General features: G+C 44.2%; 1 pseudogene; it reads left to right on the plus strand.

The window, feature by feature from the left end:
- Positions 1-17409, plus strand: part of LOC121557301 — a 28468-nt pseudogene extending 11059 nt beyond the window's left edge.
- Positions 17410-17683: the final 274 nt, after the last annotated feature.

Genomic DNA, 17683 nt, shown 5'->3' on the forward strand with positions numbered 1-17683 from the left:
CCTAGTAGTCAAGTTGGATGAAGTAGCTTAACTTCGGTGCAACCTTTTGCCTCAGCTGAGCATAGTTGATAACATATTCCAGTGTAGAACATTTGCTCTCCAAGTCCAGACAATATGTCATTCAGTATTTGGGTAATGAATCGACAGCGTCAGCAGCAAGCCAAATATGACCCTTGACAGAATAGACAAAGTACAGGTGTTCCCTGCTGGAGTAGCACCTGAAATACCCTACAACTCCGTCAGCACACTGCCTTCTTTCTCAGAACTTTGAATGGCGCACTTGTTCGTGGTGGAGGTGTGGCGGCTAATCGCTCTACTGTACGTTTCACATCTTTAACCCTGTTGGGCGTCGCTCCCCTCCCTCCCCCCCTGCCTCGCTGCACCTGTCGTGCAATGACACAATTCTTTATTTTTATTCCTTAATGGGAATATTAATACTTTTCATAAACAGTGTGAGCCGGGGGCCTCAGGGCCTGATGACAGCTTGATGAAGGAAGTGTAGATTGCGCGTTTTAAACTTGTCAACAGGGGCGTCCCCCCCCTCTCCCCTGTTCCCTTTAGCCTTTGTAAATATCTGCCCTGGGACCCGCCGTGGCGCTGCAGCTGTGGAGCTTCGCTTTCAGCCACGGTGATAGCATGTGGTTTGGCTTTAATTAAAGAAGTTTCAGTCTCTGCTTAATTTAGCAATGATGTCACACGTTTAGGGATGCAATGAGCCTTTGAAGACTCTGTTCAGATTTAATAATGCAGCAGGCCTAATATGTAATGATAGCTTTGTTGGTGTATTTTCAACACGCAGAACACACACTCACACATTATGATCACACTGCATTTGCTTATTTGTTAAATTGGAAAAGACACGTTTAAGGGTCCTTATTTTCACAATGACAATGCAGCTCTAGAGACAAATACGATCATCTTGGTAGTCTAATTGCATCTATTTCTGTATCTGGCTCTTCTTGTTTATCTGTCTTCCACTCAGCCGGCCTTCTCATTCCACTCCCTCCTCCTGCCTTTTAAAGACAGTGTCTGCACTCTGCTGAGGACGAGTCTTGAGCACAGCTTGTACAGCCCGGCTCTCCAGCTCTGCTGTCATGTGTGGAGAAGATTCATGCGGTGAGATGTTTAGCCATGTCAAATGGGTCATTTGCTCTGTAGTGTACAGCAGGGCTTCCCGCCACGTCGAGTCCACAGCCAACATCAATTTTTGGAGGGGAACGATGGAATAATGGCTCCTGCCAGTATACAGGTGGACAGGCCCGAAATGTTACAGATGTGTATTACTGTTACCCAATAGTTTGTTTGAATTATTTTTATTGAGAACTTAAAAAAACACCAGCTCTTTCAAGGCAATGTTTTTCTGTTAGTGTCCTGGCTTGGATTCCGCCTTGTCCCAGTACACACACTTTTTATTTCTCTCAACTAAAATGTTTCATTAGCCGTCTCCTTTTTGGGGAGGTGTCAAAGCTGCATTTTTTTATCTGGAGTTAACAAAGTGTTAGGCCTTGTGCCTTGTTGTTCTTTAATGGTGAATGTTTTTAATTGACAGCCAGGGTGAGTTCAGCTGTTCAGCCTAAATGATTGGCCCCAAAATAGACATCCCTCAGAGATGGTGGTTTCTAACAGTGGTGCTGGTTCTTTTCATTGCACAGAGGGTCTTTCTGTTCTTTGTACTCTGTGAGTTATGAGTCGTTCACCCTGCTGTGAAGAAACGGTGGAGGAAGACCCCATTGCAGGCGCCCAGTCTTTGTTTGAGTCCACTGCATTGGTGGTCAGGCCATTAGTTTACAGCAGATTTGGCATAGCAGGGATGGAAAAGAGCCCTGTCATGTAACCCTATCACTCGTTGTTCCGTTGAGGTGTGACATCCCGAACAGTCTGTTCTAACGCGGCACCCTCTTCAACAGTGTGATCATGCTGTCTGAGACAAAGATAATGAGCAATATCAGTGATGAACTTGTACTCAATGGAAAGGCCATTGATAGAGGGAAGGTTCCTCGTGACCATGTTGCAATCAGGTTTGGACCAGGCTGCATTGGTTCAACCGTTACCCACCACTACTTAACATCTTGGCTGGCGGAAAGTGTCCGGACACCCTCTATGGGTTCTAGTGATTTGCCAGGCAAGGATCAGGTCTTGGTGAGGGTTTTTCCTGCCAAAGCAAGCATTATGAAATACATTGTTCTATCAACGCTGTATTCCCCCTAGTGCAGGCAGCTAGCTGTGTCTGGAGGATACTTGCAATTTAAAACATGCTTATGTCGGATATATTGACTTCTGTTGGTTTTTGGTTTAAAAGTGCAAAGGTTAGCTGTTGGGTGGCTAGGTAAACAAATCCAAAGTGTGGATTGCGGTCTCTTCTTGTCCTTCTTTCAGGGTCAGGAAACAAATATGCCTATGTAATTTTCTAATTTGAGTGAAGTATCCCTTTAAGCTGCACCATTTAGTGGCATTCACCCCTGTGCTCCTGACAGTGGACATCAAGGACATGATGGAGTCAACTCTGGTCAACACGGTCAGCCCAAAAGGGTCAAGGGGAGATACTGTTTGATTCCTGAAAAGTGCACAACCAGCAACACGATCTGAGGCTGGGTAAAATTAGCCCTGATAAGCGATAAATGCACGTGTCATAAACAGTCAGTGACATGAAGTCAGCAGTAGGCTAATGCCTCCATTCACACTTCAGCTATCCTTTTTCTTCCACCTGAGCTGCATGGGGACGACGTGCTCTGTTACAACAAACCAAAGGCATAGTTCTGCAGTGACCTTCGGGTAAAAAAAAAGTTGTTGGGTAATTTTAGTTCAAATGGAGGTCCTATCAATGCTCCTTTGACCAAAAATGGTAGTGTTCAGCTAAAAGCAATGCAGCCCAGTGTCAACAACACGTGAATAGTTGCAGGCCCAACTTGACAATATTTTATGCATATACTAGCCTGACTAGTCACCAGTATTCATCATTAGTGATTCCCGGCCAAGCATTCAATCAATATTCCTGTTAACTGTTGAATGAATTAGTTAAATTCCTTAGTTGAAGTTATTTTGATTGGGGCGCCTCTGGGCTCTGATTGTAATTGCCTTCACTGGTATTTCATCTGAGTTACAACGATGTACCACAATGTGTTAATTAAAGCTCAGTAAAAGAGAGCCATGTGTATTGAAATGGTGGATTACCTCAGTAGGTTAAGCCAGGGTTTCCCAAAATCGGTCCTGGGGACCCCCCGGGTGCATTTTTCTGATTTAAATAATCAAAGCTTGATGATGGTGAGTTGGTAATTTGAATCAGCTGTGTAATGCTAGGACAAAAAACAAAACATGTGGAAACATCTCAAGGATGATCAATGGAAACAGGATACACCTGAGCTCAATTTCAAGTCTCATAGCGAAGGGTCTGAATACTTATGTAAATAAGGTATATCTGTTTTTTTTTTTTTTATAAATTTGCAAACATTTCTAATAACCTGTTTTCACTTTGTCATTATGGTGTATTGTGTGTAGATTTATGAGATTATTTTTTAAATCCATTTTAGAATAAGGCTTTAACGTAACAAAATGTGGAAAAAGTCAAGGGGTCTGAATATTTTCTGAATGCACTATATTTACAGTTGTGCTACCGTGAAGTGTTTATAGCCTGACAGTTTGATTAGGCTATGTTTCTGAAACTGTCACTCTGTCACGAATTCAGCCGAGGCTGCCTCCCCTCCTTACTCGGGCAGGTTTCGACGTTCGTCGTCACCGGCTTACTAGCCACTACCGCTCCATTTATCATCACTCCATTTGTCTTGTCTTGTCTTGTCAATCACACACACCTGGTACTCATTCCCTCATTAGTCTGTGTATAAGTGTTCCCTCTGCCCCCTTGTCCTTTGTGAGTGATTGTTCATTGTGAGAGTGAGTAGCTCGGTTGAGCTCTTTCCTTGTATGTAGCCAAGGTGGATTTTTCCCTTGTGCTAGTTTCGTTTTGACGCTTGCTGCGCTTTATTCATGTACACTGAATAAACTCTGGATTTCGGTGTTTTACCTCCTGCGCCTGACTCCGTCATTCACACCTCATCACAGAATCACTCACCTCTATGGAGTCAGCAGGAGAGGAGCGCATGCCTGGAATAGTGGCAAGGGTCCAGGAACATTCCACTATGCTGGCCAGCTTCGGGGAAGCGATGGATCGGGTTCTTCAGGTCGTCCAATGCCTGGAGAGAAGAGGAACCGATCCGTCGAAACCAGCTGGCCAACCGGATCCAGCCACCTACATCACAGCACCCGGAGGGATCCAGATATCTCGACCACGGGCGTTCGATGGGAGGCTTATCCGTGATCGTCTGATTTTCATGGGCACACAAGTCACCCTCCTCTGGTCACCCAGGTATCGGTCGTACAGTGCGCTGCCTGACTGAAAAGTACTGGTGGCCTACCTTGGCTAAGGACATGAGGGTGTATGTTTCCTCCTGCTCAGTGTGCGCCCAGAGTAAGGCACCTAGGCACCTCCCAGCGGGTAAGTTACAACCTTTACCAGTTCCACAACGACCATGGTCTCATTTGAGTGTTGAATTTTTAACTGATCTGCCTCTCTCTCAAGGGAACACCACCATCCTGGTCGTTGTGGACCGCTTTTCGAAGGCCTGCCGCCTCCTTCCTCTGCCCGGTCTCCCCACGGCTCTGCAAACTGCGGAGGCCCTGTTTACACACGTCTTCCGGCACTACAGGGTACAGGGTACCAGAGGATATAGTGTCTGACCGAGGTCCCCAGTTCACGTCAAAGGTCTGGAAGGCGTTCATGGAACGTCTGGGATTCTCAGTCTGCCTGACCTCTGGGTTCCACCCTGAGAGTAATGGGCAGGTGGAACGGGTAAATCAGGATGTGGGTAGGTTCCTGAGGTCCTATTGCCAGGACCGGCCGGGAGAGTGGTCGGTGTTCCTGCCATGGGCAGAATATGCCCAGATCTCTCTCCGCCACTCCTCTACGAACCTAACGCCATTTCAGTGTGTTTTAGGTTATCAACCGGTTCTGGCACCGTGGCACCAGAGCCAGACCGAAGCTCCTGCGGTGGATGACTGGTTTCGGCGCGCGGAGGAGACGTGGAACGCTGCCCATGTTCACCTCCAACGCGCTGTGCTTCGTCAGAAGGCCAGCGCTGACTGTCACTGCAGTGAGGCCCCCCGTACTGTAACGAATTCAGCCGAGGCTGCCCCTCCTCCTTGCTCGGGCAGGTTTCGGCGTTCGTCGTCACCGGCTTACTAGCCACTACCGCTCCATTTATCATCACTCCATTAGTCTTGTCTTGTCAATCACACACACCTGGTACTCATTCCCTCATTAGTCTGTGTATAAGTGTTCCCTCTGCCCCCTTGTCCTTTGTGAGTGATTGTTCATTGTGAGAGTGAGTAGCTCAGATTTTTCTCTTGTGCTAGTTTCGTTTTGACGCTTGCTGCACTTTATTCATGTACACTGAATAAACTCTGGATTTTGGTGTTTTACCTCCTGTGCCTGACTCCGTCATTCACACCTCATCACACACTCGGGTTGATTGACATCTTGGATTTGATTAGAGCGGTCTGCTGAGCTTTGAGGTACTATTTATTTCTGAGCAGGCTGCCCTTAAAAAAAAGATTTCCGTTTTGAAACCGCAGTAAAAGTGCAGTAAATGCAGTCGACTGTGGTATTTTTGTGACGTACTGAGTATACGAAGAGGCAGGACGCAGACGCAAAAAATCTGCAGCATACTGCAGTTATACTGCACTCTGACTGCAATGCACTCTGACAGCGATCTTTTTTCATAAGGGTGGGATGTTGGCGAGTACAGCTCCTCTCCATCACCCTCTCTCCCTCTCGGGCGTGCTTATCTTGGGCTGGCGGTCGCTCATGGCTCCTGGTATTCTGCTCGTCGTGTGCCGCTCTGACCGCAAGGAAATTCTGCCAGGTGATTTTCTTTTCAGGATGACATGTCACCTGCTGCCGTAAATTGCTCTTTCCTGGCAAGCCCCAACCCACAAGAGTAATTACTAACAGAGATAAATACTGTCTGGCAGGTTCACCTTCTCATTTCTCGTGTGAGAGACGTGTATTTCACCCAGACTGACTGGTCTGCTACGACGTCTTCTATAACCGTCTCATAGGCTGCATATATTCAATCATTCTCGTTTACTAATATGTATGGCAGTGAAGGGTTTGCAAATGAAAATGATTAATTTAAACAAGCTATTGGCAAAGTAACTCATCCAATCCATGTATGGTAATTGGTAAATCATACAAAGGCACAGGCATGTACATACTGTTCCTGACTTCTATGAGCTGTGTGTTCCCTGTGTTAGGATTTGGGTACTAGCTTGGCACCTATTGGAATGTTAGGTGTATAACGTTTTTCTTATACTTTCTTTGGTTTCCACACCATAGCAGTATCCAATCTTTCTCAACTTTATGCAATTTCTTATAATTTAGTAGTATCTTTTAGATAGACTGTAATGAGAAAATGATTATGGTGGTTTTCATGGTAGTTATAATGCTGTAGTCCTCCAGACCACAATCGTTGCTATAGAATTACATGCCATTTGTCACCAGAAATTGGTTCAAGGGAGCCTGCCGTATGCGCAAGTGAATCAAAGGGGAAAATAATCTTCAGTCTGAGACTATTAGCAGGAAAATGGCGATTTGAGATGGATGCTGGATAGAGACAGGGCCTCTAACTGTCCCGGGTGCGATGCACTAGACTGTGAAATCAGCCTTTCTGAAAACCTGGCCCAGCCACACACGTGATCTGGGTCGGTAACGTCAGATGTCAGTGTTTTGACCAGCCGGTGGAATGAGGCGCCACGACACTCCCCCCAAAAAACAGCACACACACACACACACACAGAGCTATGTCTTACTATATTTCTGAGGGACCAACAATTGATTCCCATTCAAAATCCTATCTACCCTATCTCCTAACGTTAACCCTAAACCTAACCCCTACCCCTAATCCTAATTCTAACCCTAAACCTAACCCCTAAGCCTAAAATTGCTTTTTTACAAGTGAGGACCGGCAAAATGTCCTCACTTCTCTGAATTTTAGTTGGTTTACTATTCTTGTGAGGACTTCTGGTACTCACAAGTATAATAAAATGTGCACACACACACACACACACACACACACACACACACACACACACACACACACACACACACACACACACCGGCATAGCATGGATGGGGTAGATGGTGGATGGAGACAGTGATCTGACGACGCCAGACCAAACCAGGTTAGCTCAGCTAGTGCCTCAGTGGAAACAGACACATCAGATGCCTGTGGAGGCCAGAGGAGAACTAGGTAATACTGTACTGTGCTGCTCCTGCTACTGCTGGCCTTTCTGGCTCACTATCCGCCTGGAGTCTGGAGGCTCCCTGGAGGCCTCAGTCTGCCAGACACCTTTTGGATGCTAACCGGCTCAGCAGAGGTTTCAATGGAACATGTTAGCACAAGACCTGGGTTCAAATAGTATTTGAAATCTTTCCAATACTTAAGCCGTGCTTGATTGAGCTCGCCTGGCGGAATGGTACCAATGCAATAGTCCTGAGAGTGTAAACCCCACCCATCTGGCACATTCCAGGCAGGCTCAAGCAAACACTCAACGTATTTGAAAAATTTCAAATACTATTTGAACCCAGGTTTGGTAAGCACTAGCTCTCTGATGCGGCGTTATCCTCACATACCCAGGCATGCCAGAATGATTAGGACACCAGACACCATACAAGGTTTTCAGAATAAAGGCCACAGTGGAGATGGATCTATTTGAATAGAAATGCACCCCAGACAATCACACACCTCTGTTCTTACCAGGAAGTTGGCTGTATTGAGTGGGGCTGGATTATCATGTGTTATTAACACTTCATAACATTGGCCGATTTGGCCGACTGCTTATTTTGTCCCATCCAAATGGCATTCCACTCTTGGAGGTGGTTACGGTAAGCACAGCTCAAGTCTGGCTCGTAGTTATTTTAATATAAACTCTGGACGTGCATTGAGTGCATTCCATGAACAATCACAGAGGAGACTGCCATTATAATGAATTTAAGAAACTTAAAGAACTCTCTGGCAACAAGATGACTATAGTATTTTAATAGCTAGAGCTATCAATTTATAGTCTATGGTTCTGTAATGAAAGTAATTCACAAAGGCTTCTGAATCTTTATTAACATGTTGTTCTACCATCTTTTTCTTGTTAATTTAGTCTTCTAACCTCTCTTGACCACTTGTGTGCAAAGAAAAGAGGGAGATTGTTAAGGGATTTTGGATAGCATTGTGTGAGTTTTAATTAAATGCTCTCACTGTCTCTACTACAAAATTCGGGTTGAACGCAATTTGTAAAGCTTGCCTAATAGGCCTACGTAGAAGCACAGCATAGTGTGTTCTGTTGAGGTCAGTAGCGGTTATTTGAGGTGTTCACCAAGCTATCAGTCTCCTTCTGATGATCACACTCTGTGCTGACAGGCCTATGTGCAGCCACACGTGTTCACAGAACTTCACACACAATATGCATCCCCGGTTTTTAACAGTCACATGAGTCTCCCTCCAAGGTATTGTCGGATCCAGAGGAGATTCATAACATTGCCCCCCAAGCCCCTTTTGTAGGAGCTGCAGTGAGCCCAGTAGTGTGTGTCTATAGTATGCCTGCAGTGCTAAAGCCACTCTTCATAATGGCGCCACAGGCCCCAGCACTGCCACTGAATAGACCCCACTCTGCTGTGTTATGAGGTTCTGCTGGGCCTGTAATTAACATGAGTCATTCAGCGGCATACTTCCCGTAAGTCCTTTCCAATTTATGGACATTCAAGATGTTGGGTCATAAGAAAAAATATGTGCTCTTCCCTGTGATCTCTCAAGTGAAGAGGACACATCTTTTTTATGGTGTGGGTGGTGGGATTAAGTAGGGATGGGGGGGGACTGTTTATAAGTAGGAAATGATGCCTTCTGGTGCCCCTGTCCCACACACCTATCTTCATACAGAACTATCAGCCTTAGCTGTGCCTCTCTCTGTCCGTCTGTCTCTATCACTCGCTCTCTCTCTGGACACACAGACAGTTAAGGAGTTTCCTCTCAGCAGACATCCACCAGGACTCATCAGACAGACGGACCTTTCAAGAGCCCCTCAATGATGTGCCTTATTGCTCACAGGCCATCTGCCCAATGTTCTCCTCTTTGGAGATGTAAACTCTTTCTTGGCTTTGATTATGCCTGAGATTTCTCCTCTCGTACTTTACACAAACCTCTGATGTAGCACTTGGCCTTGAGGGCCGAGACTAATTGAGACCCAGACTAAAAATTGATTGGCTTCACATCGATGTCCAGAGATGTTATCAGGGTTTCGGATGCAGCCGCAGCGCGTCTGACTCAAGTAGAGGTGGTTTTACCGGTGTTGAGGAAGGAAGGCGTCACGCAGATTAAAGACATTTCTGTTCCCTTTTATCCTATCTCAAGGTCCTAAGTTGTTTCTTTTTTTTATCGACTTTGGGGATGCAGCCGGCTGATAAAGACGGCGCTCTCGTATAACCGACTGTACCGTAAATACGTGTTTATTTGTTTGTCTTTCACTTTTTATTACGTCCGTGTGGTTGTGCTGTTTAGTTTTTACAAACAAATGAGTCCTCCATTAAAGGGAAGCTTCGGGATTTTGGCAATGAGGCCCTTTATCTACTTCCCCAGAGTCAGATGAACTTGTGGATACTATTTTTATGTCTGTGTTCAGTATAAAGGAAGGTAGAGGTAGTTTCGTGAGCCAATGCTAACTAGTGTTAGCGCAATGACTGGAAGTCTATGGATATCTATTAACATGCTAGCAGATACCCATAGACTTCAAGTCATTGTGCTAATGCTAGTTAGCAACTTTCTTCAAACTGCACACAGAGACATAAAAATGGTATCCACGAGTTCATCTGACTCTGGGGAAGTAGATAAAGGAAGGGCCTTATTGTCAAAATCCCGTAGTATCCCTTTAAGTCCCTTGGAATCTTTCACTGGACCTTGGTTTAGGTGGTTGAGGAGAAAAATGCTCTTGTTGTGTATGACATAGGCTTTAGTATTGTTGATGCAAATGATTACTGTGAGCTAAAGCAGGCACGTTGCACTGAGGAGGAACACTTTGTCTCAGTCCAATGTGCCTCTGGGTTTGTGTAACAGTCTGTTAACATGTAATGAGTTGTTTAAAGGCTGGCTGCAGACCTCCATTCCCAGTTTGATTATTCTGCTAGCTAAATAGATTGATGGAATTCAGCTCTTTGGCTGCCTAGGCAGGTCATCTTGCTCTGTTTGGCACCAGCATTGTGGGAATTCAACTAGCAGTTGGATGGATGGACGATGGCCTTTTTTGCTAAATTGCCCTGTGCACGTACACAGTACATCTGCATTCACTAACACCTGCCATGCTTAAAATCCATCATTCTGACTTTTGTTGGATGTTTTGATTCTAGTAATTAACTCAATGCAATTTTGAGTCTTGAGTGAAGTGGAAATGTATCAGATATTGCTTAGGTCATCGAGCCGATTAAGCGTTGTTGTAATTTAAACTGAAGTGTGATGCAGGATTTGGATGGGGTGTTTAATCCAAATACTATTTTTAAATTAGTACGCTAGTTCAGCTGTGCTGGAGTCCAGAAAGTAGTCGTTTTATTTTCCCCATTTGTTTGAGCTCCGTAAAAACACTTTAATGTCCTCCTCCACATTATTGTTTGAAAAATCGTTTTCAATATTGGCTGCCGAATGCCAAGTCCTTGTTTTATTTTCACCCAAGGTTTTAGAATAATAACTACAGTTTATGTGATTGGCCCCGAATGGTTTTACATGGATCACATGGAATGAGTGTTAAAGCCTGAACCCAGACAGGCCTCACGTTTTAAACTGGTTTGACAGGCTCGCAGCCCACAGCCATGGCAGAATATCCCTAACAATAAAGCACAGGTTCTTCATTCTCAAGTGCTATAGTGCATTCTTCATGATAGACTTCTGAATCCTTTAGTCCATTTTGATAATCGTCTACGTCACGTGTCAAACTCATTCCACGGAGGGCTGAGTGTCTGCGGGTCTTTGCTCCTCCCTTGTACATGATTGATGAATTAAGGTCACTAATTAGTGAAGAACTCCCCTCACCTGGTTGTCCATGTCTTAATTGAAAGGAAAAAACAAAAACAAGCAGACACTCCATGGAATGACACCCCTGGTCTACATTAAAAACAAGAACATGCTTTTCCGTTCATTTTTTCATCAACCCTGTGTGTATCAAGCTATTAAATGAAGGTGAGAGTGGTCTACTGCTTCTTCAGCTATCATCTCACTTAGAAGCATCTAGGGAGTTTCACCAAGGGTTCCAGTGAGAAGCAATGAAAATCAACTAGCAAAGACAATATGCTCCAAATCTGGTGATGTTAAAGGGTTCCTCCCAGCATGTGCATCAGGGTCTGTCTCTGTCTGTCACAGACAATGAATGAACTGTCTTTCTCACTCCTCCAAATGAGGCATGTGGACTCCCCTTTCCATTGCCCACCCGACCAACACCACGTCTGTGTCACTTTTTCAGAGCGAATTTCACGTGTCAATTAGGCACTTTTCCAAATGGAATATAGTTATCACAATGATGTTTTTGCAGTGTCAGAAGAAATCAAGGCACCTATTAGAATATTTTTTTTTGTTTAAACATGGCTGGCTACGGGGAGAGCGTAGTAACCCTTTTTTTCCATTCTTCCTGAGGTGGAGAAATGTATTCCCTGCTAATGCTGCGTGTCCCTGTCAAAACCTCTGCCAGTCAAAATGGGCTGCACTTCATAATTTTTAGTCATTTAGCAGACGCTCTTATCCAGAGCGACTTACAGGAGCAATTAGGGTTAAGTGCCTTGCTCAAGGGCACATTGACACATTTTTCACCTAGTCAGCTCAGGGATTAGAACCAGCGACCTTTCGGTTACTGGGACAACGCTCTTACCCACTAAGCTACCTGCCGCCCCTGGATAAACTGGCCACCGGGCCAGTAGTACGAAATAAAATGTTGATTCCAAACAACTTGCTTTTTAGTTCCATCACCTTACATTAGCTGTGGTCCAACGTCAGCCCTTAAATAGTTTGTCTGGACAAGTGCAGGTTTTGTCTTCTTGTTATCCAAAGAGGCCTGCATTCCATCCACCGAATGTAACGTTGAGTGGCTGGTTAGCTATTGCACTTTGTGTTGCATAATTTTCATCAATGATACTGTAATATGTACTGTATTGTATAACATATTTAGATAGTATGTGGTGGTGGGAATTCACGGGTGCCATTCATCGATATAGCAAGATGCATGATCTTTTCCAGATACAACATCGCCCACTGTGAAACATACCATTCTTTAGTAGGCTTACTTCTTAGGTTGGTTTCCCTGCATCGTTACTCACAGCAGGAGACCTTCACCGGGTGCACCAAGTCAGGGTGAGGTTATTTCAATGTGAACATGACGTACTCTGATGCCGACTATAAAAGACATCACAGCGTATCAAAGAGTGCAAGGCCCTGCTGGGAGTGTTTCCAGGGCCTCCATGATTCCTGATGAAATAGTGCAGTCAGGCTGCTATAAACCTCCCTAGTGTCTGGGTAGGAGGAGCTGGAGTGACTGCTGCTTCCCAAGACATAAACCACGACCGCGTGCATGTCAGACCAGACCAGACCAGACCAGCCTTCCCAGGACATAGACGGGGGAAAATTGGGAGGTTCCTAATGCTTTCAGAAGTATCTGCCGAAAAGTCAAAAGATTTGACCAAATTAGGGGAGAAAGAAAGCACTTTCTTAATGTTTGTCTGGAAGAAAGTATGTTTGGCCTTGGCAGCTCGTGCCCACGTGTTTGTGTTTTTCGACGAAAGCGACCATGATTTAGGCTAATGCGCTTGTCTCTGGTCGGTATGTGGCGTTGAACGGACACTCATCATTGTCCCCCTTCAGAGTTTTTAATGAGGGGGCTAAAATAAACCAGCAGAGTAAACTTCAGAGGCATGAAGAGTTGGAGATCCGTGGCAACAAATGCCAAGGTCCACTTCCCAGAATTCATAGCTGCTCTGTGAGACATGACAGTTTCTTCAGTCAAGCACAAGTATTGAGCTCAATATGCATCACATTTTAGTACGGAATCCATATTACTTGTGTTACATAGGTTGTATTTTTCATTAGAACTCCTAGTCATTGTTATTTGTTAGTTGAACTCTGAAGCAGACTGTCATTGGAACGTATTTTTCATATTAACTTATCTTCTCTCTCCCTCCAAGGCATACAACATACCGTATGTGCAAAGATAATAATTGCCTTACACCCTCTCATTGTTAGTATGTTTCATAACAGCGAGGCTGGCTTCCCAAACCAATACATGATGACATCCTGACATCTGTGTGGAACCACGATGTGGGACTGTGAGATAATGTTACTATAAAGCCTATGAAGGATTGCCTGCTAATAACCTCTCGCAAGATTGATGTGAGCTAGTGAAAACAAAAACAAAACGAGATCCACGTTTTCCCAGAACCGTCCATGTCCCTCAACAGTGTGTGGCAACACGGCCCGAACAAACCTGTAATGAAATAACTAAATTAAGGGGCTTGAAATGTGCCATGAACCATATTTTAGTGGATTTTACAGTATTATGTAACATCTGCAGTGTTACTCATTGATTTTGAGCAAGTCTCTCATCCAGTTGAATACAGTCTGGATACAAACTATTTTTGTGTTCACTGTTTGCGTAAGCCCTGCTCGAGACCAATAGCAAATCTTCTCTCCCTGTGTGTATGACTAAACACACCGATCATTTTACAGGCATGGCATGTTCTTTGGATGGCTTTTGTTTAGTTTATTAATACCATCTACTGTATTTCTATAAGGCTATTGGAATGTTGTACGGCCATTACATTGTGCTCAAAATACATCTGCACATTATGTGGATGGAGGGTTGTTGCGTTCTGTGCCTATATGCTGTAAGTCAGTGTGGAGTGGCCCCTATTGTTTATGTGTGTGTGTGTGTGTGTGTGTTTGTGTGTGTGTGTGTGTGTGTCATACTGTCTCTTCAATGTATTGTTTGCCAAACAGGTTTTAATCTTGTTGTGAGTAAAATGTCCTCTCGATGTGACAGTATCGTCATACACAAGTCTTCATTTAGAAGTGGACGGTTTACCTTGTCAGAAGTAAATTGATGTTTCAACTAAAGGAACTGTGATGACATTTATGTATATGGCACTGTGCCTTGATCTGTGCTTTCAGGTGGTATTTCACCATGTACATTAGTTCCACAGGTACATATTGGCTTGTCAATGCAATAGATTCTCAGTCTGGATGAGTCTCAAGGCAACCTCACGTGCGCTCGCTGGTTTGACACATGCTGCACGAACCAAGCAAGCAGGCGATGCGGTCTCGTGTTCAATTAGGCTAGTATTTTCAATCTTCCAAATACACTGAGCATTTGGTTGAGCCTGCCTGGAATGCCAGACAGGGAAGGTTTGCACTTTTGGGATTATTCCATTGGAATAGCCTCTCACATATCTGTTGTATACCTTGCAGGGATGTGATGCTTTTTGCTGATAAATCAGGAATTCCTACTTTTCTGCTGTCATCTTCTATTCATACTCAGTGATACCTTCTATGTTGTTCTGATCATTTTACTGAAGTGATTTCCCCAGATTCATCAGGAAATCCTGCTTCTCTGCCATCATCCTCTATTCATGAACATTTACCCTACTCCCACACTGACCTCCTAACTTTACGTATCTATCTTTGCTGATTTTCTATTCTGAACAAAAATATAAACGCAACATGCAACAATTTCAAAGATTTTGCTGAGTTACAGTTCATAGAAGGAAATCAGTCAATATATATAAATTCATTAGGCCCTAATCTATGGATTTCACATGACTCGGCAGGGGTGCAGCCATGGGTGGACCTGGGAGAACATAGGCCAACCCACTTGGGAGCCAGTTCCACCCACTGGGGAGCCAGGCCCAGCCAATCAGAATATATTTTCCCCCACAAAAGGGCTTTATTAAAGACAGAAATTCTCCTCAGCAACCCCCCTCCCCCTCCTCAGATGATCCCGCAGGTGAAAAATCCGGATGTGGATGTCCTGGGCTGGCGTGGTTACACATGGTCTGCGGTTGTGAGGCCGGTTGGATGTACTGCCAAATTCTCTAAAACGACTTTGGTAGAGAAATTAACATTACATTCTTATGGTAGAGAAATTAACATTACATTCTGTGGCGACAGCTCTGTTGGACATTCCTGCAGTCAGCATGCCAATTGTACGCTCCCTCAACTTGAGACATCTGTGGCATTGTGTTGTGTGACAAAACTGCACATGTTAGAGTGGCCTTTTATTGTCCCCAGCACAAGGTGCACCTGTGTTATGATCATGCTGTTTAATCAGCTTCTTGATATGCCACACCTGTCAGGTGGATGGATTATCTTGGCAAAGGAGAAATACTCTCTAACAGGGATGTAAACAAATTCGTGCACAAAATTTGAGAGAAATAAGCTTTTTGTGTGTATGGAACATTTCAGGGATTTTTTATTTTTTATTATTATTGAACAATGGGACCAACACTTTACATGTTGCATTTATATTTTTGTTCAGTATATCTACAGTATGTTGTCCTGATCACATCCCTGATGTGTGTGTTGTCTGTCACTTGCAGTTGGCTTGACATGAGCGTGGCTAACCTGACCTGTACCTAGTACTGGGTGATCTACCTGCGGGTGCTGCAGGAGGCGGTGTGGCCGGGGGGCAGCCTACCAGCCCTGCCCGGAGCGCAGCCACCAACAGAAGGAGGACACCAAGCAGCAGTCCCTGCACTGCCTCATGAAACTACTGCCAGGCAAGGGATCACTAATAATGAAGAGGCAGACTTATGTTCATTAGGCACCAAATGGAAGAAAATGGACTGAAAATGGGCAGGATTATGGACTTTTGTTTTTACATTCCAATAATTTATTAACTTTCCCAATAAACATGACCCAGGAGTTTATCCTGACCTTGTGACCTGACCATGAAAAAGAAACTAGGTTATAACTTTGGTCCAGAGTCCAGTACAGCACATGATCAGGAAAAACTCCTGGCCCATATACACTCATTCCTAACGACCTCTGCAAACATAAAATTCATTTGTATTACAGTAGTAGATATTGTTTATGTGCAATACAATGGCATTTAATGTACATTCAATCATGTAAACTAACTATTGATCTTTCTAAGAAGCCATCTCAGGGACTGCTGGTCTTACTATATCCAACTAACTATGTTTTTAGTTAATATATTTTTGGTGACCTTGGATAACTTAGCAAGATGGTTGTTCTGAATTCCCTGTGGAGTCCTATGTGGCCTCACGGTTCTATATTTGTACTCTTCTGTGTTTACAGAACTGCTCTCAGATATGCTGGGCTCTGACAAATACAGACTAAGCTGGCAGACTGCACTGGAATCTCTGCAGAACCCTTACATAAACAGGTGACCACACACCACACACAAAAACGAAGTCATGTACACTACGTCACTTGCCTGTCTGTCTGGCTATGATTTAAAGAGCCTGACATCATGGTCTTGCAATAGATTATGAAGGAACATGACATGAGGAGTTGATAAAGGGTTATAAAGCTAAGTGATGAGCTGGTTGTGAATCTGTGGGCATCAGCCAAGCTTTATAGCATGTTCCATATGATATACCTCTTTCCAGACACGTTTCCAGTGGGTCAAGCTGATGATTTATACATTGCCAGCCCTTTGTTCTTAAGATACATCAGTTTTGATTATAGCGGCATGCATCACTTTAATCTTCTTATTGAAATGTTCAAATAAGGTGTGTGTGTGTAAGGTACAGTATAATATATTTATGACTCAACTAAGTCCCTGTAGTGTTTGAAACATGCTGTTAGAATCAAGAGAGTTGTCTCATGAATTTTCATCACTGGAATGAAGAAAACGGCCAATTGTAAGGATTCCATTGCTGAAGTAATTTGGCTCGTTGAACCTTGTAGGAGCTTAGGTTTTGGCCCTTATGGTCCTCTTGTCCTGTATGCTTTCGCCTAAATCATGCCTTGATGTAAATGGGGGAAATTGCAACAAAGTTTCAGAATATCAGGTTGTGATTTGGCCCATTGTAAAACTCACTAGCCACAAATGACGAAGTTTTCAACATTTTAAACAAACTTAAAATGTCCACCTGTCACTGGCCAGAATGAAATGGTGGATACTTTTGGAGAGAGGAAATGTTGGACAGTTGATATCTGGGAGACCCCTGACCTTTATCCTGTGACTCTTACCCTGTACACACACTTGGTTTACTGTATCTGGGACCTTCTCCTCGAGTTCCTCGTCCCTGAAACATCTGAAGAGGACTTTCAGAAAACCCTGCTGCAAAGTCTCTCCAAAAACGCAGAGAAACTACCACCATGAAAGCCGTGGGAGAGATACTTGGATACACACACACACACACACACACACACACACACACACACACACACACACACACACACACACACACCCACCCACCCACACACACGTTTAATCAACTGTGTCAGTGAATAGCCCTCGATGAAAGTCCATCCTAGCGCATCTGGATAAATTCCATTATTCATGTGTCCCCACCTTTAACTCTGACATTTTGGACCCGAGGTCATCCGGGTCTGTCTCTGATTTAATCCATAACGTTTGTGGGTCTCAAACATCG

Source organism: Coregonus clupeaformis, chromosome 5 (genome assembly GCF_020615455.1).
Source record: "Coregonus clupeaformis isolate EN_2021a chromosome 5, ASM2061545v1, whole genome shotgun sequence".
Taxonomy (NCBI): Eukaryota; Metazoa; Chordata; class Actinopteri; order Salmoniformes; family Salmonidae; genus Coregonus; species Coregonus clupeaformis.